The sequence below is a fragment of the Eschrichtius robustus genome, chromosome 1, assembly GCF_028021215.1.
Source record: "Eschrichtius robustus isolate mEscRob2 chromosome 1, mEscRob2.pri, whole genome shotgun sequence".
Lineage (NCBI taxonomy): Eukaryota > Metazoa > Chordata > Mammalia > Artiodactyla > Eschrichtiidae > Eschrichtius > Eschrichtius robustus.
The window spans coordinates 90,120,278-90,143,698 of NC_090824.1; the positions used below are offsets into that span (position 1 = coordinate 90,120,278).

Here is a 23,421-nt window from a genome sequence, read left to right on the forward strand (position 1 = left end):
CTAATTAACACAAACATTCCAGCACCAAGTAACACTACTAATCCTACACATTAATTAGGTTGCTTTGCTGGAAAGAGGGGAAAAACCCCACAAACTCAGTTCTAAAATCTGTTTAGTACATGTAAAAAAAAAAGTACTTATCTTTTCATTACAGATGCCCAGTGAAATAGCCAGACATTAAAGAAGCATTATAACACAAATATAATTTACAATAACTGAGATTGCTAGACCTCAGGATAAGCATGGTGTCAATGGCAGTTGACCCAGACTACTATCCTTAGTCCAACACATTGCTAAGGAAAAAAAAATCGTACCTAATTTACAACAGCTTACAATTTAATAGGTTGTAACTTAGAGCTTAACATCACCAGAGCTAATATAATTTTAATGTTACAAAATGCATTTAAAATGCATAGGAAATAAACATGAGCCACAGAAAAGGTCTGTTGATCAAACCCAATACAATGATATTGTAAGAAAAAAGGATAACAACATACCTGTAGAAAATGAAGATACTGCAGGAAAATATGGCCTAAAGGAGACAAAACTGTGACCTAATATTACAGAACAAACTAAAAGAAAGTAAGAAAAAGAAGCTTTAAAAGAACATAAATCATAATTAGAAAAGCTCTTAAATGAGAGAGCTAGGCAACAGAAAGACATAAAAAGAAATCTGAGCAAATTCAGAAAAGGAACAGAAATTAAAGAAAAAGAAATGAAGATTCAAGTAAAAGAGACAAGAGAGAAAACAACATAAAATTAAGGGAGAAAAAATAAAGGGAAAAATGAAAAAAATTAAAAAGAAATTTAGAAATTAAAAGTGATAAAAGACAAAGTAAATATAAAATACATATTATAAAAGGCCGCCAAAGGGCTTCCCTGGTGGCGCAGTGATTAAGAATCTGCCTGCCAATGCAGGGGACATGGGTTCAAGCCCCGGTCCAGGAAGATCCCACATGCCGTGGGGCAACTAAGCCCGTGCGCCACAACTACTGAGCCTGCGCTCTAGAGCCCGTGAGCCACAACTACTGAAGCCCACGTGCCTAGAGCCCAAGCTCCGCAACTAAGAAGTCCATGCTGCAAGGAAGAGTAGCCCCTGCTTGACACAACTAAAGAAAGCCCGTGTGCAGCAACGAAGACCTAATGCAGCCAAAAATAAATTAAAAAAAAAAATTAAAAGAAAAAAAGGCCGCCAAAAAAAACCCCAAAGCTATGAGATGGGACAAATATTAGCCACTATAATTCAAGAAAGTAATTTCTGGAAATTAAAAAAGGACTAAAAAAAAAAAAAAAAAAAAAAAAAAAGGACTAAATCTGCAGGTTGAAATGGTAAACTACATATCTGGGAAAACAACTCAGAAGAAGGTCAATGCCAAAACACAGTCTAGTAAAGCTACTGAATTTTAAAGGGAAAAAAATTTCACTGGACGTATGTGCAGAAAGTCCAAATTATACATAAGGGGAAAAAAAATCAGACTGGGAACAGACATTGGCACAAACAGCTTATTGCATATTTAAGTATCCAGGGAAATGTGAGCCAAGCGTGTTCTATCCAGCCAAAGTAACCTTCAAGGCTAAAGCAAACAGTTATGAACACACAGAACTCAAATAATATTGTTCCCAAGAAATGCCCCTAGGAATCAACTACGTAACAAGTATCAGACAATCAAATTATGATAGAAAATTTGGCATGATGATCGGCCTGAAAAGGCTTAAAAGCAATGATAACCCAGTAGCGATGAGAACCCCTCCCTCCATATTGTGAAGTCTAAACATCATAGGCACTAAAAGAAATAAGAGCTACTTGAAGAAATGGCTTATTCCAGGTCTGGCACAGGAAATTATGCACAATGAACTTGGGGCATCTTGTCAAATCAGAAAGCAAAAATGTTACCAGTACTACTACTAACAGGCCAAAAGGAATTCAGACACAAGTGAAAGAATTCTCATTTGCCAAAGATGAAACAATTTGAGCAGATACAAGAATGGTGACTGCAGTGATTGAAAAACATCAAAAACATAAACGGACTTCCCTGGTGGCGCAGTGGTTAAGAATCCACCTGCCAATGAAGGGGACACAGTTTCAAGCCCTGGCCCGGGAAGATCCCACATGCCACGGAGCAACTAAGCCCATGCGTCACAACTACTGAGCCTGCGCTCTAGAGCCCACAAGCCACAACTACTGAAGCCCATGCACCTAGAGCCTGTGCTCCGCAACAAGAGAGCCCATGCTCCACAACAAGAGAGCCCACCGCACTGAGAAGCCCACGCACTGCAATGAAGAGTAGCCCCCGCTTGCTGCAACTAGAGAAAGCCCACGCGCAGCAAAGAAGACCCAACGCAGCCAAAAATAAATAAATAAAAATAAATTTATAAAAAATAAATAAATTAAAAAAATAAACACTCATGAGTTCATAATGACACTCAAAAAAGAAAAAAGAATTTTGGAGGTCAATTTTGGAGGTTGCTAGGGCACAACTCATTATTCTGAAAATTATCAAATAAATAGAAAGACTCAAGCATTTATCCTGCCTTTCTGATATGAACAGTATTTTGGGGAAGCCAAAGAGATGATAAAGGCAACTTTTTCCTTAGAGAATAGTCACAGGTAATAAGTGCAGAAGAAATTATAGAATTAGAAAATCACCATTTTCTAATCCCTGGTTAAATAATGAATCTAGGCAATGACCATCAATGGCTGCTAAAACCATAAAGTAAAAAGTGGATGGAGAACTTTAATATGGAAGGATCAAGTTGAACTCAATGATCAACATTAACACCACTAAAAGGTAAACAATGAAACATGAAGTGCTTCCTGACAGATGCAACAAAATTTTCTCAGTACCACCTATGAAGTCTCTTGCCTTAAAACAAACAAAAAACCTCTAAATCTAATCAAGCTTCTAGATTTAATTATAAGTTTACAAATATAAGGGGGATCGAGGTACATGTTAAATGACAACATGAAGATACAATGAGCTAAATCCATGATTATGGAGATCCTAAAGAACAAAATGACCCATATAAATGACAAAATGACCCAAGACAAAAGGCATGTAAAATAAAAAAGCTTTACACTGCACATTATAAGAAACAAGATATGTATCAACCTAAGGCAGCAACTAGCAATCAGATAAAATTAAGCAAGTACTGGGTAAGGAATAATTGGTAATTTTGTAGGCTGTAAAAATAGTAGTGTAGTTATGTTTATAAAGTCTTTCTCTGTAAGAAATACATAAACTACCAATGTACAAAGTGATAAAAGGTCTTATATTTGCCTTAAAGCACTCTAAGGGGAAAAGGAGTTATTGTTTTGGGGGTAGAAGATCAAATGAGGTAAGAATGAGAGAATTTTTATAATTTTTGTATGATGGGTATATGTAAATCCATTATACTGTTTCTGGGCATAACTGCAATATTCTATACTAAAAGTAAAAAACAAGAGATGCATAGATTAAAAAGATCTAGAGTTTGTTTTAACAAATGGGGCTCAGACAAGTAAATATCCACATGCAAAAGAACGAATTTGTACCCCTACCTAACATCATACACAAAAATTAACTAAAAATGGATCAAAGACTTAAATGTAAAAGCTAAAACTATAAAACTCTTAAAAGAAATCACAGGCATAAATCTTCACTGACCTTGGATTAAGCAATGATTTCTTAGGTATGACACCTAAAGCACAGCAAACCAAAGAAAATAGATAAATTGGACTCTGTCAAAATTTTTTAAATTTTATATGCTAAAAGACAACCTATGAAATTGGGGGAAATAATTGCAAACTATTTATCTGATATGTGGTTAATACCCAGAATAGATAAAGAATAATTCAACAAAACAAAAATCAAATAATTCAATTAAAAAATGGGCAAATGGCCTGAATAAACAGTCCTGCAAAGAAGATATACAAATAGCCAAAAAGCACATGAAAAAAATGCTCAAAATCTAGAGAACGGCAAATCAAAACCATACGAAAAATCGCCTCATACCCACTAGGATGGCTACTATTAAAAGAAGAAAATAATGAGTGCTGACAAGGATGTGGAGAAACTGGAACTCTTGTACACTGTGCATGGGGATATAAAATGATGCAGGCACTATGAAAAACAGTATGGCAGTTGCTAAAAAAATTAAACAATCAATTCCCATATGATTCAGCAATTCCACTTCTGGGTACATACCCCCAAAAATTGAAAGCAAGAACTCAGACAAATATATTTGTACATTCAAGCCCACAGCAGCATTCTTCACAATAGCCAAAAGGTGGAAGCAGCCTACACGTCCATCTACAGTTGAATGGATAAAGAAAATGTGGAATATACACACAATGGAATATTATTCAGTCTTTAAAAAGGAAATCCCGTCACATGCTACAACATGAATGAACCTGGCTGAGTGATAAAGCCAGTCACAAAAGGACAAATACTCTTTATGATTCTATTTATATGAGATATCCAGAGCCGTCAAAATCATGGGAACAGAAAGAAGAATGGTGGTTACTTGAGGCAGGAGTGGGGAGGGGGCATTGTTTTTCAACTGGTATAGAATTTTAGTTTTGCAAGATGAAAAACTTCTAGAAATCTGTTTTGAAACAATGTGAATATACTTAACACTACTGACTGTATACTTAAAAATGATTAAGATGGTAAATTTTATGTTATGTGTTATCACAGTAAAAAAAAAAAAAAGTATGGGCCCCATGGAGGAGAATATGGTAATATTCAGCATAATAAAATAATTTATATTTAAACTCTAATCCAGCAATTCCACTTCAAGGAACCTATTCCAAAGGTACCATGGCAAAAACATGTGAAATGACTTCTTCACAAGCCTTTTCACTATAACATTATTTATAATTACAAAAGGCTACAGAAAAAACTAACAGTCACTCAATAGGGGATTGGTTGAACATAAAATGATTCACTTATGTCATGGAGTACTAGTCCAGGAATTAGAGATATATTGACAGAGTGATTTTCAGGATATATTGTTAAGTGAAAAAAAAAATAAGATGCAGTGAAGTGTTTACAGTATACTACTTTTCTGTAAAAGGAAGTTAATTGTTAAGTATATTAACATATTTGCTTTTATTATTTTAAAAAGGAAGGAAAAGTCAAAAAGTGAAAATGATAGCAGAGATCAATACATTTTTTTCAGTAAAGGGCCAAATAATAAATATTTCAGTCTTTATAAGCTATATAATCTCTGTCATGGCTACTCAGCTCTGCCATTTTAAAATAAAAGAAGACATAGACAATACATAAACAAATGAATATGTGTTCCAACAAAAATTTACTTACAAAAAGAGATGGGTGGCCAAGTTTGGCCTGCAGACTATTGCTTGCCAACCTTTGCCCAAAAGAAAGGAGAAAACAGGATGGAGGGGATAAGGATAAAAGTCAGACTTCTAAGAATATATCTTGTGATATAGTTTTCATTTTGGAACAAAAATCATTGTTTTACGTACAAGAAAAAAAAAACTCCTATACTCCAAATTCAAGAAAGGACCATAGCAACAAAGTAATCATCAGAACTAGCTTCAAACTCACCCCAGGCTATCAATGACAGCTTCAAATTAGTGACCACACTTCAGAAAATCAACCAATCAGTAACAGCCCCAGTCCATAACCACATCTGTTTATCAAAAGTTCAACCACTTCCTAAACACTCCCACTTCACCAATCCCTGAACTCTAAGCTTCACAACTCTCCCCTGAATGGAGACAAATAAATTTAGCATTTTGTTGACACTGAGTGGTGACCTCTTACTTCAAGACAATTAAAAGACAAAATAAATTTTTAAAAAACCAAAAAAACAAATACTAAAAATGAAAGGAGTACAATCTCTAAAAATCTAAAACAAACTGAAACCAAGAACCGACTGCATACCAAGTATGTGACATTATCACACAGAAAATAAATCAAGTGGCTTTAAAATACAGTATTTTGATTGTATACCCCTAGTGGGATATAGCTTAAGGAATAAAAGAACTATAAAGAAATCTTAGGCATACTGTGCATGTGCCAGTTTATTTTCCTTAAATCTATAAATTCCTAAAAGGGGAGAGAGGAGAAGATGGCGGAAGAGTAAGATGCGGAGATCACCTTCCTCCCCACAGATACATCAGAAATACATCTATACGTGGAACTGCTCCTATAGAACACCCACTGAACGCTGGCAGAAGACCTCAGACCTCCCAAAAGGCAAGAAACTCCCCACGTACCTGGCCGCGTGGATGAAAGGCTCTTGGTGCTCCAGCCAGGCATCAGGGCTGTGCCTCTGAGGTGGGAGAGCCAACTTCAGGACACTGGTCCACAAGAGACCTCCCAGCTCCATGTAATACCAAACGGCGAAAATCTCCCAGAAATCTCCATCTCAGCACCAAGACCCAGCTTCACTCAACGACCAGCAAGCTACAGTGCTGGACACCCTATGCCAAACAACTAGCAAGACAGGAACACAGCCCCATCCATTAGCAGAGAGGCTGCCTAAAATCATAAGGACACAAACACCCCCAAACACACCACCAGACGTGGACCTGCCCACCAGAAAGACAAGATCCAGCCTCATCCACCAGAACAGAGGCACTAATCCCCTCCACCAGGAAGCCTACACAACCCACTGAACCAATCTTAGCCACTAGGGACAGACACCAAAAACAACGGGAACTACGAACCTGCAGCCTGCGAAAAGGAGACCCCAAACACAGTAAGATGAGCAAAATGAGAAGACAGAAAAACACACAGAAGATGAAGGAGCAAGGTAAAAACACACCAGACCTAACAAATGAAGAGGAAATAGGCAGTCTACCTGAAAAAGAATTCAGAATAATGATAGTAAAGATGATCCAAAATCTTGGAAATAGAATAGACAAAATGCAAAAAACATTTAACAAGGACCTAGAAGAACTAAAGAGGAAACAAGCAACGATGAACAACACAATAAATGAAATTAAAAATACTCTAGAAGGGATCAATAGCAGAATAACTGAGGCAGAAGAACGGATAAGTGACCTGGAAGATAAAATAGTGGAAATAACTACTGCAGAGCAGAATAAAGAAAAAAGAATGAAAAGAACTGAGGACAGTCTCAGAGACCTCTGGGACAACATTAAATGCACCAACATTCGAATTATAGGGGTCCCAGAAGAAGAAGAGAAAAAGAAAGGGACTGAGAAAATATTTGAAGAGATTATAGTTGAAAACTTCCCTAATATGGAAAAGGAAATAGTTAATCAAGTCCTGGAAGCACAGAGAGTCCCATACAGGATAAATCCAAGGAGAAACACGCCAAGACACATATTAATCAAACTATCAAAAATTAAATATAAACAAAACATATTAAAAGCAGCAAGGGAAAAACAACAAATAACACACAAGGGAATCCCCATGAGGTTAACAGCTGATCTTTCAGCAGAAACTCTGCAAGCCAGAAGGGAGTGGCAGGACATACTTAAAGTGATGAAGGAGAAAAACCTACAACCAAGATTACTCTACCCAGCAAGGATCTCATTCAGATTTGATGGAGAAGTTAAAACCTTTACAGACAAGCAAACGCTGAGAGAGTTCAGCACCACCAAACCAGCTTTATAACAAATGCTAAAGGAACTTCTCTAGGCAAGAAACACAACAGAAGGAAAACACCTGCAATAACAAACCCAAAACATTTAAGAAAATGGTAATAGGAACATACATATCGATAATTACCTTAAATGTAAATGGATTAAATGCTCCCACCAAAAGACAAAGACTGGCTGAATGGATACAAAAACAAGACCCATATATATGCTGTCTACAAGAGACCCACTTCAGACCTAGGGACACATACAGACTGAAAGTGAGGGGATGGAAAAAGATATTCCATGCAAATGGAAATCAAAAGAAAGCTGGAGTAGCAATTCTCATATCAGACAAAATAGACTTTAAAATAAAGACCATTACAAGAGACAAAGAAGGACACTACATTAATGATCAAGGGATCGATCCAAGAAGAAGATATAACAATTGTAAATATTTATGCACCCAACATAGGAGCACCTCAATACATAAGGGAAATACTAACAGCCATAAAAGGGGAAAACGACAGTAACACAATCATAGTAGGGCAATTTAACACCCCACTTTTACCAACGGACAGATCATCCAAAATGAAAATAAATAAGGAAACACAAGCTTTAAATGACACATTAAACAAGATGGACTTAATTGATATTTATTGGACATTCCACCCAAAAACAACAGAATACACATTTTTCTCAAGTGCTCATGGAACATTCTCCAGGACAGATCATATCTTGGGTCACAAATCAAGCCTTGGTAACTTTAAGAAAATTGAAATCGTATCAAGTATCTTTTCCGACCACAACGCTATGAGACTAGATATCAATTACAGGAGAAGATCTGTAAAAAATACAAACACATGGAGGCTAAACAATACACTACTTAATAACCAAGTGATCACTGAAGAAATCAAAGGGGAAATCAAAAAATATCTAGAAACAAATGACAACGGAGACATGACGACCCAAAACCTATGGGATGCAGCAAAAGCAGTTCTAAGAGGGAAGTTTATAGCAATACAATCCTACCTTAAGAAACATGAAACATCTTAAATAAACAACCTAAACTTGCACCTAAAGCAATTAGAGAAAGAAGAACAAAAAAACCCCAAAGTTAGCAGAAGGAAAGAAATCATAAAGATCAGATCAGAAATAAATGAAAAAGAAATGATGGAGGGGCTTCCCTGGTGGCGCAGTGGTTGAGAGTCTGCCTGTCGGTGCAGGGCACACGGGTTCGAGCCCTGGTCTGGGAGGATCCCGCATGCCGCGGAGCAACTGGGCCCGTGAGCCACGATTGCTGAGCCTGCGCGTCTGGAGCCTGTGCTCCGCAACAAGAGGGGCCGCGATGGTGAGAGATCTGCGCACCGCGATGAAGAGTGGCCCCGCTTGCCGCAACTAGAGAAAGCCCTCACACAGAAACGAAGACCCAACACAGCCAAAAATAAATAAATAAATAAATTAAAAAAAAAAAAAAAAGAAATGAAGGAAATGATAGCAAAGATCAATAAAACTAAAAGCTGGTTCTTTGAGAAGATAAACAAAATTGATAAACCATTAGCCAGACTCATCAAGAAAAAAAGGGAGAAGACTCAAATCAATAGAATTAGAAATGAAAAAGGAGAAGTAACAACTGACACTGCAGAAATACAAACGATCATGAGAGAGTACTACAAGCAACTATATACCAATAAAATGGACAACCTGGAAGAAATGGACAAATTCTTAGAAATGCACAACTTGCCGAGACTGAACCAGGAAGAAATAGAAAATATGAACAGACCAATCACAAGCACCGAAATTGAAACTGTGATTAAAAATCTTCCAACAAACAAAAGCCCAGGACCAGATGGCTTCACAGGCAAATTCTATCAAACATTTAGAGAAGAGCTAACAACTATCCTTCTCAAACTCTTCCAAAATACTGCAGAGGGAGGAACACTCCCCAACTCATTCTACGAAGCCACCATCACCCTGATACCAAAACCAGACAAAGAAGTCACAAAGAAAGAAAACTACAGGCCAATATCACTGATGAACATAGATGCAAAAATACTAGCAAACAGAATCCAACAGCACATTAAAAGGATCATACACCATGATCAAGTGGGGTTTATCCCAGGAATGCAAGGATTCTTCAATATATGCAAATCAATCAACGTGATACACCATATTAACAAATTGAAGGAGAAAAACCACATGATCATCTCAATAGATGCTGAGAAAGCGTTCGACAAAATTCAACACCCATTTATGATAAAAGCCCGGCAGAAAGTAGGCACAGAGGGAACTTTCCTCAACATAATAAAGGTCATATAAGACAAACCCACAGCTAACATCATCCTCAATGGTGAAAAACTGAAACCATTTCCTCTAAGATTAGGAATGAGACAAGGATGTCCACTCTCACCGCTATTATTCAACATAGTTTTGGAAGTCCTAGCCACGGCAATCAGAGAAGAAAAAGAAATAAAAGGAATCCAAACTGGAAAAGAAGAAGTAAAACTGTCACTGTTTGCAGATGACATGATACTATACATAGAGAATCCTAAAGATGCCACCAGAAAACTACTAGAGCTAATTAATGAATTTGGTAAACTTGCAGGATACAAAATTAATGCACAGAAATCCCTTGCATTCCTATACACTAATGATGAAAAATCTGAAAGAGAAATTAAGAAAACACTCCCATTTACCATTGCAACAAAAAGAATAAAATACCTAGGAATAAACCTACCTAGGGAGACAAAAGACCTGTATGCAGAAAACTATAAGACACTGATGAAAGAAATTAAAGATGATACCAACAGATGGAGAGATATACCATGTTCTTCGATTGGAAGAATCAACATTGTGAAAATGACTATACTACCCAAAGCAATCTACAGATGCAATGCAATCCCTGTGAAATTACCAATGGCATTTTTTACGGAACTAGAACAAAAAATCTTAAAATTTGTATGGAGACACAAAAGATCCCAAATAGCCAAAGCAGTCTTGAGGGAAAAAAACAGAGCTGGAGGAATCAGTCTCCCTGACTTCACACTATACTACAAAGCTACAGTAATCAAGACAATACGGTACTGGCACAAAAACAGAAACATAGATCAATGGAACAAGATAGAAAGCCCAGAGGTAAACCCACGCACCTATGGTCAACTAATCTATGACAAAGGAGGCAAGGATATAAAATGGACAAAAGACAGTCTCTTCAATAAGTGGCGCTGGGAAAACTGGACAGCTACATATAAAAGAATGAAATTAGAACACTCCCTAACACCATACACAAAAATAAACTCAAAATGGATTCGAGACCTAAATGTAAGACCGGACATTATAAAACTCTTAGAGGAAAACACAGGAAGAACACTCTTTGACATAAATCACAGCAAGATCTTTTTTGATCCACCTCCTAGAGTAATGGAAATAAAAACAGCAATAAACAAATGGGACCTAATGAAACTTCAAAGCTTTTGCACAGCAAAGGAAACCATAAACAAGACGAAAAGACAACCCTCAGAATGGGAGAAAATATTTGCAAACGAATCAACAGACAAAGGATTAATCTCCAAAATATATAACAGCTCATTCAGCTCAATATTAAAGAAACAAACACCCAATCCAAAAATGGGCAGAAGACCTAAATAGACATTTCTCCATAGAAGACATACAGATGGCCAAGAAGCACATGAAAAGCTGCTCAACATTACTAATTATTAGAGAAATGCAAATCAAACCTACAATGAGGTATCACCTCACACCAGTTAGAATGGGCTTCATCAGAAAATCTGCAAGCAACAAATTCTGGAGAGGGCATGGAGAAAAGGGAACCCTCTTGCACTGTTGGTGGGAATGTAAATTGATACAGCCACTGTGGAGAACAGTATGGAGGTTCCTTTTAAACAACTAAAAATGGAATTACCGTATGATCCAGCAATCCCACTACGGGGCATATACCCAGAGAAAACCACAATTCAAAAAGACACATGCACCCCAATGTTCATTGCAGCGCTATTTACAATAGCCAGGTCATGGAAGCAACCTAAATGTCCATCGACAGACGAATGGATAAAGAAGATGTGGTATATATATACAATGGAATATTACTCAGCCATAAAAAGGAACGAAATTGGGTCACTTGTAGAGACATGGATGCATCTAGAGACTGTCATACAGAGTGAAGTAAGTAGAAAGAGAAAAACAAATATCATATATTAACGCATATATGTGGAACCTAGAAAATGGTACAGATGAACCGGTTTGCAGAGCAGAAATTGAGACACAGAAGTAGAGAAAAAACGTATGGACACCAAGGGGGGAAACTGGCGGGGGGTGAGGGTGGTGTGATGAATTGGGCAATTGGGATTGACAGGTATACACTGATGTGTATAAAATTGATGACTAATAACAACCTGCTGTATAAAAAAAATTGAAAAAACCTATTTATTAAAAAAATAACAAATAAATTTAAAAAAAACACCTAATGTACCAAACCTCATAGCTTAGCCTACCCTACCTTAAATGTGCTCAGAACACTTACATTAACCTTAGTTGGGCAAAATAATGTATTTTACAATGAAGTGTTGAATATTTCATGTAATTTATTGAATGTTTTAGTGAAAGTGAAAAACAGAATGGATGTATGGATTACAAAAGAATGGTTCTAAGTGTATCCCTCATGATCGGTTTCTACTCAATCCATATCACTTTCACAGCAGTGTAAAGTTGAAAAATTGTAAGTTGAACCATTGTTAAGTCAGGACTGTTTGTATTAATATCAGATAATTTATACTTCAGAGCAAAGAAAATTCCCAGAGATAAAGAGGGACATCACATAATCTCAGAGGGCCAATTTACAAAGAAACTATAAATGTGTATGCATCTAAAAAAGAGCATCAAAATACATGAAAGCAAAATTAACAAGCTGAAAGGAGAAATAGACAAATCCATAATTATAAATGGAGACTTCATCACTCCTGTCTCAAAGAAATAAGTTAACAGAAATATCAGCAAGAATACAGAACTGAATAATACTACTATGGTATAATAAAAAATATATTGGGTCTTTATATTTGGTCTATAAATCTTTATCTCCAGCTCCTGACAGAGCTTGGCATTTCCTGAGTGATGGGAATGTCTGTTATGCTGATGAAGTGACTACTGGCGGGACTCCTAGATCAATTCAGATGGGGGCTGGTCACCAGAAACACCAAACATGTGATTAGAGGGTTTGAACTTTCAGCCCAACCTCCCAATCTCCAACCTCCAGGGAAAGTGGCGCTGGAAATGTGAGCTCAATTACATGGCCAATGATTTCGTCACACATGTCTATGTAAAGAAATCTTGATATTAAAAACTCTGAACAAGGCTCAGGGAGCTTCCTGGTTGGTGAAAATACTGATGTACTGAGAGGGTGGTGGAATCCCTGATTCCACAAGGATAGAAGTTCTTGTGCTTGGACTTCTTACAAACTTGCCCTATATACCTGTTCATCTGGCTGTTCATTGTTATCCTTTATAATAAAATGGTAATCGTAAGTACAGCACTTTCGTGAGTTCTGTGAGCTGTTCTAGCAGATTATTGAAACTGTGGGAAACCCCAAATTCATGGCCAGCTAGGCAAAGTATGAGTGGCTTGAGGATACCCAGGACTAGAGGGTATACTTCAGGTTAGAGTCTGAAGCAGGGGCAGTCTTGTGGAACTGAGCCCCTTAGCCTGCAAGGACTAAGGACTTCTCTAACACCAAGCAGTTAGTGTCAGAATTGAACTGAATTGTAGGACACTCAGTTGATGTAAGAGAACTAAATCAGAAAGCAACCTTCAACCAACTGAAACTAATGCACATTTATAGAACACTCCAACAAAAGCAGAATATACATTCTTTCCATGTCTCTCATGGAACCAAGAGAGACATGTCATATCCTAGGTCACAAAATAAACCTTAACAAACTTAAATAAAATCATACATAGTATATTCTCTGATCCTAACGATACTAAGCTAAAAATCAAGAGCAGCAAGATAACAGAAAACTCTACAAACATTTGGAAATTAAACAAAAACATCAAAGCTGGGTGCCTGTTTTTTGTAAATAAAATTTTATAGGCACAACACCATGTCCATTCATTTATGTGTGGTCTATGGCTGCTTCTGTACTACTAGGGCAGAGTTAAGTAACTACAACTGAGTATGGACTCAGGCCTATCATATTTACTATTTGGACTTAAAAAAAAAGTTTGGCAGGACCTCCCTGGTGGTACAGAGGTTAAGACTCCACACTCCCAATGTAGTGGGCACGGGTTCGATCCCTGTTTGGGAACTAAGATCCCATAGGCCACACGGTGCAGCCAAAAAAAAAAAAAAAAGTTTGGCAATGACTATTCTAAATAACCCATAGATTAAAGAGAAAGTCTTTAGGTAAATTACAAAATATTTTAATTGAACAAAAATTAAAATACAACAAATAAAATTTGGTGGGATGCAGCTAAAGCACTGGTCAGAGGAAAAACTATAACATTAAAAACTTGTATTTACATATCTACTAGGATGGCTGTAACAAAAAAAAAATTAAAGAAAGGGAAATAACAAGTGTTGGAGAAGATGTGGAGAAACTGGAACCCTCATTCATTGCTGGTGGGAATGTAAAACTGTTCAGCCACTGTGGAAACCAGTTTGGTGGTTCCTCAAAAAGTTAAACACAGAATTATTGTATTAATATAATCCAGTGATTCCACCTCTAGGTATAGACCCAAACAAATTGAAAACAGGGACTCAAACAAATACATGTATATGCACGTCTTAGCAGCATCATTCACAACAGCCAAAAGGTGGAAACAACCCAAGTATCCATCTATGGAAGAATGGATAAACAAATCATGGTTTATACATACACTGGAATATTATTCAATCCTATAAGGGACTGAAGTACTGATACATTCTACAATGTGAGTGAAGGTCGGAAAATTATGCTAAGTGAAATAAGCCCTACACAAAAGGTCACATTTTGTATGATACTCTTTGTATAAAATATCCAGCATAGGTAATCCAGAGAGACAGAAAACAGACTGGCGGCTGCCAGTAGTGGTTGGGAGTGATGAAAATGTTTTGGAACTTGACAAATGTGGTGGGTGTACAATACTGTGCATATACTAAATGCCACTGAATTTTGCACTTTAAAATGGTTAATTTTGTATTAATGTAAATTTCACTTTCATTGAAAAATAAAGTAGTATGTTATGTAACAAAAAAAAACTGCTATTTAAAATATGAAAAAGTCTCAAATTAATCATCTAAGCTTCCACTTTAAAAAAAAAAAAGCAAAATGAAAGAAATAGGGGGAGAAATCAATGAAATTAAAACTAGAAAAATAACAGAGAAAAAGCAATGAAACCTAAAGTTGGGTTTTTTGTAAAGATCAATAAAATCCACAACCTTCTAGAAAAGTTGGCAAAAGAAAAAAAGAAAATACATAAATTAACAAGATTAGGAATGAAAAAGGAATTATCACTATAGACTCCACAGACATTAAAAGTATAAAGGAAATATTATGATCAACACTGTACACATAAACTGGACAACAATGGACCAATTTCTCAAAAATTGCAAACCCAACAATTGACCCAAGATGAAAGGAAAAGGCTGAATTGTCCTGTTAAAAAAATTGAACCCATAGTTTAAAACCTTCCCACAAGGGGCTTCCCTGGTGGCGCAGTGGTTAAGAATCCACCGGCCAATGCAGGGGACACGGGTTCGAGCCCTGATCTGGGAAGATCCCACATGCCGCGGAGCAACTAAGCCCATGCGCCACAACTACTGAGCCTGTGCTCTAGAGCCCACGAGCCACAACTACGGAGCCCATGTGCCACAACTACTGAAGCCTGCATGCCTAGAGCCCGCGCTCCACAACAAGAGAAGCCACCGCAATGAGAAGCCCGCGCACCGCAACGAACAGTAGCCCCTGCTGGCCGCAACTAGAGAAAGCCCACATGCAGCAATGAAGACCCAATGCAACCAAAAATAAAAATGATAATAAATAAAAATAAATATTAAAAAAATAACCTTCCCACAAAAGAATACAGAGTTTTTTCCACTGGCAAATTCTACCAAACATTAAAAAAAATAAATAAATAAAACAATCTATACAATCTCTTCCAGAAATAGAAGGGTAGGAAATACTTCCCAACTCATTTTATGAGGCCAGTACTAGCCTGATATCAAAACAGTCATAAAGCTGGAGGGGAAAAAAGTAATGCCTAGTGTGGAAATTTTATAAAAATTAATGATTAAAAAAAAACAGTAAAAGATAATACAAGAAAAAACAATATTCCTCATGAACATATGAACACAGATAAAAAAATTCTCAACAAAATATTAGCAAATTAAATCCAGTAATACATAAAAAGAATAATAACACTTCAATGCCCTGTGGTTTATCCTGGGGAAGCAAGACTGGTTCAATATTCAAAAATCAATTCATAAAATTCATCAGATTAACAATCTAAAAAAGAAAACCACATGACCTATCATTTGATGCAGGAGAAGCACTTGACAAAATTCAACAGTCATTCATGATATAAACTCTCAGCAAACTAAGAGTAGAAGGGAATTTTCTCAACCTGATAAAGGGCATATAAAAAAAAAAAGCTGCTCAAACTGATCAACAGATTTACAACATTCCAAATGAAATTCAAGCAAAAGGCATTAAATAGACAAGCTGATTCTAAAATTTATGTGAAAAGGCAAAGGAACCAAAATACCCAAAACAGTTTTTTAAAATAGTAATAAAGTTGGAGGAATCATACTACATGATTTTAAGACTTACTACTATATAGTGACAGTAATGAAGCCATTGTGCTATTGGCAAAGGCTTATTAGTCCTATTACAGATAAGTGACATAAAGAGTCCATAAATAGATCCACACAAATATGGCCAATTAAATTTTTAGCTTTTTAAAAACGTAAATATAATCCACATATCATCATTTTAAAGTATACAATTCAGTGGTTTGTAGTATATTCACAAGGTTGTGTATTCACCACCACTATCCAATTCCAGAACTTTTTCACCATCCAAAAAAGAAACTCCATGCTTATTAGCTGTCACTCTCTATTCCCTCCTTTCCCTGGTCCCTGGCAACCACTAGTCTATTTTCTGTCTCTATAGCTTTGCCTATTCTAGGCCAAGTGATATTTGACAAAGACGCAAAGGCCATTCAACATAGAAGAGACAATTTCCAACAAAGTGCTGGAACAACTGTACGTCTGTATGTAAAAAAATGAACCTCAATCTAAACCTCAAACCTTATATACAAAACTTAACTCACAATGCATCACAGATCTAAATGTAGAATACAAAACATTTAGAAATAAACTGGCGAGCAAATCTTTGTGCAAAGGATTTTGGACATGATACCTAAAGCACATTTTGTAAAAGAAAAAAAAAACTGATAAACTGAACTTCACCAAAATTGAAAACTTTTACTCTGTGAAAGACACTGTTAAGAAAATGAAAAGACAAGTTACATACTGGAAGAAAATGTTTGCAAATCATAATATCCAACCAAGGGCTTGTATCAAAATATATAGAGAACACTTAAAATTCAGCTGTAAGAAAACAAATGACCCAATTTAAAACTGGGCAAAAGACAGACACTTCACCAAAGAGGTTATACTGATTGCAAATAAATACATGAAAAGATGTTTGACATCACTTGCCAGTCTCCAAAAGTTACATACTGTATGATTATATTTATACGACATTCTCAAAAGGATAAAACTAGAGTGACAGAGAACAGATGAGTGGTTGCCAAAAGTTAGAGGTGGGATGAAGGTATGATTATAAAGGGATAGTATGAAGGAGTTTTGGGGGACTGTAGAGCTACTATGAATACTTATGAATACTATTATGAACTATTATGATTATTATTATGATTATAGTGAAGGTTACATGAATCTACACATGTGCTAGAACACATAGAACTGTAGAACCCAAAAAAGTCATTTACCATGTTAATTTTTTTAATAAATAAAATTAATTTATAAAAAGAAAATCCACAATTATCTGAGAAGATGGTAAAATATTCCTCCCTTTTCCAATAGTGTATCTGAATAAGGCCATATTCTCTTCATATGCTTCAACCAAAGCAATATATTGCAACAAACTGAACACAGAAGTATGACAATCCGGCTGTCTTCTATGGTGCCAAACGTTAAAGAGACTTGAAAAAATGTAAAACAATGCCACACATTTCACCATCTGTTTTTCTGTTTTAGAAAATAGTATTATTTATTTATTTATTTATTTATTTATGGCTGCATTGGGTCTTTGTTGCTGCGCGCAGGCCTTCTCTAGTTGTGGTGAGCGGGGGCTACTCTTCGTTGCAGTGCGCAGGCTTCTCGTTGCTGCGCTTCTCTTGCTTCTCTTGCGGTGGCTTCTCTTGCTGCGGAGCACGGGCTCTAGGTGTACAGGCTTCAGTAGTTGTGGCACATGGGCTCCGTAGTTGTGGCTGGCGGGCTCTAGAGCACAGGCTCAGTAGTTGTAAAGCACACGGGCTTAGCTGCATGTGGGATCTTCCCGGACCAGGGCTCGAACCCATGCCCCCTGCATTGGCAGCTGGATTCTTAACCACTGCGCCACTAGGGAAGCCCAGCTTTATTATTTGAAAATAAATAATCTTAAAATATGTTTTAATTTTAATACAGGAAATATCATTAGCTATAAATCCATGATAAAACAAATAAACAACTCTTTAATAATAAAGATAAATTTTAAGATTGATAAGAGGTCCTGAGACCAGAAAGTTTGAGAACGGCTAAATTATGTTATACAAATCTATATTTGAATCAATCTATTAATAATCTTGATTTATTATATACAAAATTATTTGGATAAATTTTTAAATATTCTACAATCTGAACTTTTACCAATCATTCTTCCAATAAACAAACATTTGATGAGTACCCTGCCAAAAACTGTGGGAATACTAAGATAAATAAATCATGGTCCCTAGCCTTTAGGACAATAGGTACTCCAGGAGAGATTTCTCATAGGTAATGCTATTGGTAGAATATCCACTTGAACCTAAATGCAGTAAGAGAAGAGTTGTGCAACTGGTTTGGAATTGAAGTTAGAAAACGAATCAAAGAAAAACACAATACAATTATTACCTCCAGGGAAAAAAAAAACTAGTGTAGAAAAGTTACTTATACTATATACCTATATCTATACCTATATAGATATAAATTTCATGACTTAGATGTCAAAAGCATTTACAGAGTCATAATAACTTAAATTCTGAATATTGCCCTAACCAAAATTAAACTATAATATTAATGGAAAATCGGAGGACCTAACTGCAGTAGGAATGAGATAGGCTGTGAAAAAGCTAAATCTTCATCTTCCATAGTGGAAAGCCAATAAATAATGACTAAAATTTAAAAATTAATCAGCAGCAATACAAGCATGTTCATTTGAGATATGGAGGTAAATACCAAAAGAATCAGCAAAAAGGGCAGAGCGGGGAGGCCAGGAGACTCTTCTTTTCGATGATGAAGTGTACAGAATCATTCAACTTTTTAAATTATGTGCATATTTAACTCTGATTAAAAATGAAAATTAAATTTAAAATGCAACTTGTAGAAGAACATTTAAACATGAAAAAATATTCTTTATATTTTAAGTGACTTATAAAACAATATATATGATCTCATTTCTATTTTTAAAAAAAGTACACATATAGGGGCTTCCCTGGTGGCGCAGCGGTTAAGAATTCGCCTGCCAATGCAGGGGACATGGGTTCGAGCCCTGGTCTGGGAAGATCCCACACGCCGCGGAGCAACTAAGCCCGTGCGCCACAACTACTGAGCCAGAGCTCTAGAGCCTGCAAGCCACAACTACTGAGCCCACGTGCCACAACTACTGAAGCCTGAGCGCCTACAGCCCGTGCTCCACAACAAGAGAAGCCACCGCAATGAGAAGCCCACACACCACAACGAGGAGTAGCCCCCGTTCACCGCAACTAGAGAAAGCCCGTGCACAGCAACGAAGACCCAACACAGCCAAAAATAAATTAATGAATTAATTTTTTTTAAAAAAGCCTGAACTCATATTTACCAACTATGAACTATGGTTATTCCTATAGAGTATGATTATTTTCTTGGGATAGATTCCTCTTCTGTAAATTTACTATAGTAAACACGTATTTTTACAATAAGTAGAAAAACTATTTTTAAAAGTAGTAATTTTTAAGCCTCACATATATGGTCAAAAAATTTTTAGAGAAGGGTGCCAAAACCATTCAATGGGGAAAGAACAATCTTTTCAACAAATGGCACTGGATAAACTGGATATCCACATGCTAAAGAATTAAGCTGGACCCTTACTTTATACCGTATACAAAGATTTACTGAAAATGGATCAAAGAACTAAATGTAAGATCCATTTAGTTCCACTGTAAGATCCATTTAGAACAATGGATTGTTCTAAATGGACAATCCCTATGTATTGTTCTAAGAGTTTAGAAAACTCTTAGAACAATACATAGGGAAAAAGCTTCATGACATTGGATTTGGCAATGATTTCTTGGATATGACACCAAAAGAAAAGAAAAAAACAAACTGACTTCATCAAAATTAAAAACAAATAATTTTGATGAAGTGTCCATCAAAAGAGTAAAAAGGCAACCTATGGAATGGGAGAAAATATCTGCAAATAATATATCTGATAAGGGGTTAACATTTAGAAAATATAAAGAAATCCTACAACTCAACAACAAAATAACAAACAACCCAATTTTAAAAATGGGCAAAAGACCTGAATAGACATTTCTCCAAAGAAAATATACAAAGGATCATAAGCATGGAAAGATGCTCAACATCATTAATTAACTAGGAAAATGCAAATCAAACCACTTTACAACCCATTTAGAATAACTATCAAAAAACATGAAAATAAGTGTTGGCAAAAATGTGGAGAAAGTGGAACCCCTGTGCATTGCTGATGGAAATGAGGAATGAGGAAATGTGAAATGGTGCAGCCACTGCAGAAAACAGTACTGGAGCTTCCTCAAAAAAATTAAACATAGAACTATGATATAATCATGCAATTCCACCTTTGAGTATATACTCAAAAAATTCAAAGGAGGGACTCAAAAAGATATTTGTACACCAGTGTTCATGGCTGAATTATTCATAAGAGCCAAGAGGCAGAAGCACTCAAGTGTCCATCTCAAATGACATATGAATGGATAAACAAAAATGTAGCACATATATACAATGGAATATTATTCAATTTTAAAGAGGAAGGAAATTCTCACACATGCTACAACATGAATGAACCTTGAAGACATTATGTTAAGTGAAAAAAGCCAATCACAAAAGGTCAAATATATGATTCCATTTTATAATAGGTAGCTAGATTAGTCAAATTCATAGAGACAGAAGGTAGTTTCTGTCTAGTGGTTGCCAGGGGCTGCAAGGAGGAGGTAATGGGGATTTAGTGTGGGTACAGAGTTTCATTTTTGGGAAGATGAAAAAGTTCTGGAGATGAATTGTGGTGATGGTTGCAGAACAACGTTAATATACTTAATGCCACTGAATTGTACACTTAAAAATAGTTAAAGTGGAAAATCTAATGTATATTTTACCACGAAAAAAGTTTCTATTTTAAATAACACTACCAGGTACCCCTCAGAGATATAATTACCAAATAATTTTCAACATATCTCACTTTAAATTACCAGTAGAAAGATCATGGAACAAAGTAGTATCCTGGATAGAGTCCTTCAACATACTGATATAAAGCTAAAAATACACCTGTTCCAATTAGAAATTGAACCCTGTAAGAATCCGCCTGCCAATGCAGGGGACACGGGTTCGAGCCCTGGTCCGGGAAGATCCCACATGCCGTGGAGCAACTAAGCCCGTGCACCACAACTACTGAGCCTCTGCTCTGGAGCCCACGAGCCACAACTACTGAGCCCGAGTGCCACAACTACTGAAGCCCATGCACCTAGAGCCCATACTCCACAACAAGAGAAACCACCGCAATGAGAAGCCCGCGCACACAATGAAGAGTAGCCCCCCCTCACCACAACTAGAGAAAGCCCGCATGCAGCAACAAAGACCCAACGCAGCCAAAAATAAATAAATAAAATTTAAAAAAAAAAAAAAAAAAGAAATTGAACCCTAAGGGAAAAGCCCAGAATCCTGTAAGCTACCAAGGTGTACTAGATTGCTTCTAAAATGGCTCCCAATAATCCCTATCTCATGTTATTGATCCCTTCCCCTTTAGTGTGGGTGGATCCAGTGACTTGACTCTAATGAACAGAATACAGCAAAAGTGACAGGATATCACTTCCCAGATATAAAAGACTGTGACATCTACCTTGCTCATTGTCTCTCTCTGGCTCTTCCTACTTGCTTGCTCTGATGAGGAAAGCTGCTATGTTGCCCAAAGGAAAGACCAATGTGCTAGGACAACCTCTGATAGCATATGATTCCACTTGCAAAAGGTGCCAACAGCCCTCAGTCCAACCACCCACAAGGAATGGAATCATGCCAACAACCACTGGAGTAAGCTTGGAAACAGATCCTTCCTCAGTTGTGCCTTTTGATGACTACAGCCTACCTTAATTGCAGTCTCCGACTGATCTTGAAACAGAGTACCCAGCTGAGTCACACACAAAATCCTGACCCACAGACTCTGTGAAATAATGTTGTTGTTTTAAAACAGTAAGTTACGGGTAATTTGTTATGCGGCCATAGATAACTAACACACCAGGCTTCACTGGTGTAAGACAATAGTTTCTCAAAGTTGTACACGAACCACAGGTTCTTTTTGATTCCACATCACAAATTATATCTGAAAAAATTAATGTAATTTGGCTGTAGTATCAATGCTGTCAAATAACTGTTTGGGATTCATTTTTTCAGTAAACCAATAGCTTTTAAATAATCTTGGTGCAAGAAAATGAGATACTGCAAGAGAGAACTTAAATAATTCCTCCTTGGCAATATCCTCAATGACCTAAAATAGAAAGTAAACAGCATGATAATGAATTCAGACAGTGATGCTAAATCTGGAGGTGTTGCCAAAACAGACCCAAAGATGATCAAAATACAGACAGAACATACTAAATGGAGATTCAACTTGTAAAATACCATGTGGTGAAAAATCATTTGAAACATTTGCTTGGTAGAAAAAGATTGAGAAGAAAAATAGCCAACAAATTAATAAGTAAATATTGACAATCCCCTAGATTACAAACTAGGGGATGATGAAGACCATATCATAGTCACTATATTCTCCGCCATAATCAAGAAGTATGAACTTTGCAGTTAATCAATAGATATTTGGTGAAGTAATTTAATTAACCAGATAAAAATGAGACATCAAACTGTATGTAATTTATAAGTCATACAGGTTCACATATATGAGTATAACAGAAAGATGAGAGGAAAAATGAGAACTAAAAGGAGAATGAAAATAAAAATGATAAGACACAAAGGCAAATGTATAAAAACTGTACTAATATAAGAATTCCAAAAACATAAACCAGACCAAACCACACTTAATGAAGGTAACTCCCTACAAGAGTATTATCTGAGAAATTAATAACACTGCAGTGTGTTTATTGTCTTTTAGCTCCAGGGACCTCACAGAATACAGATTAAGACCAGACTATCTGGGGAATTCCCTGGCGGTCCAGTGGTTAGGACTCCGCGCTCTCACTGCCAAGGAGCCGGGTTCAATCCCTGGTCAGAGAACAAAGATCCCACAGCTGTGCAGGGAGGGGGAGGCCAGACTACCTAGATTCAAATCCTGGCTGTATAACCTAGGACCCACTACTTAACTTCTCTATGCCTC

At 36.6% G+C, this 23,421-nt stretch overlaps 1 protein-coding gene across 3 annotated transcripts in view; it reads right to left on the reverse strand.

Annotated features, from left to right (window-relative positions):
* TTBK2 (tau tubulin kinase 2) overlaps nt 1–23,421 on the reverse strand; it is a 149,651-nt gene that overhangs the window by 112,394 nt on the left and 13,836 nt on the right. The window lies entirely within an intron of this gene.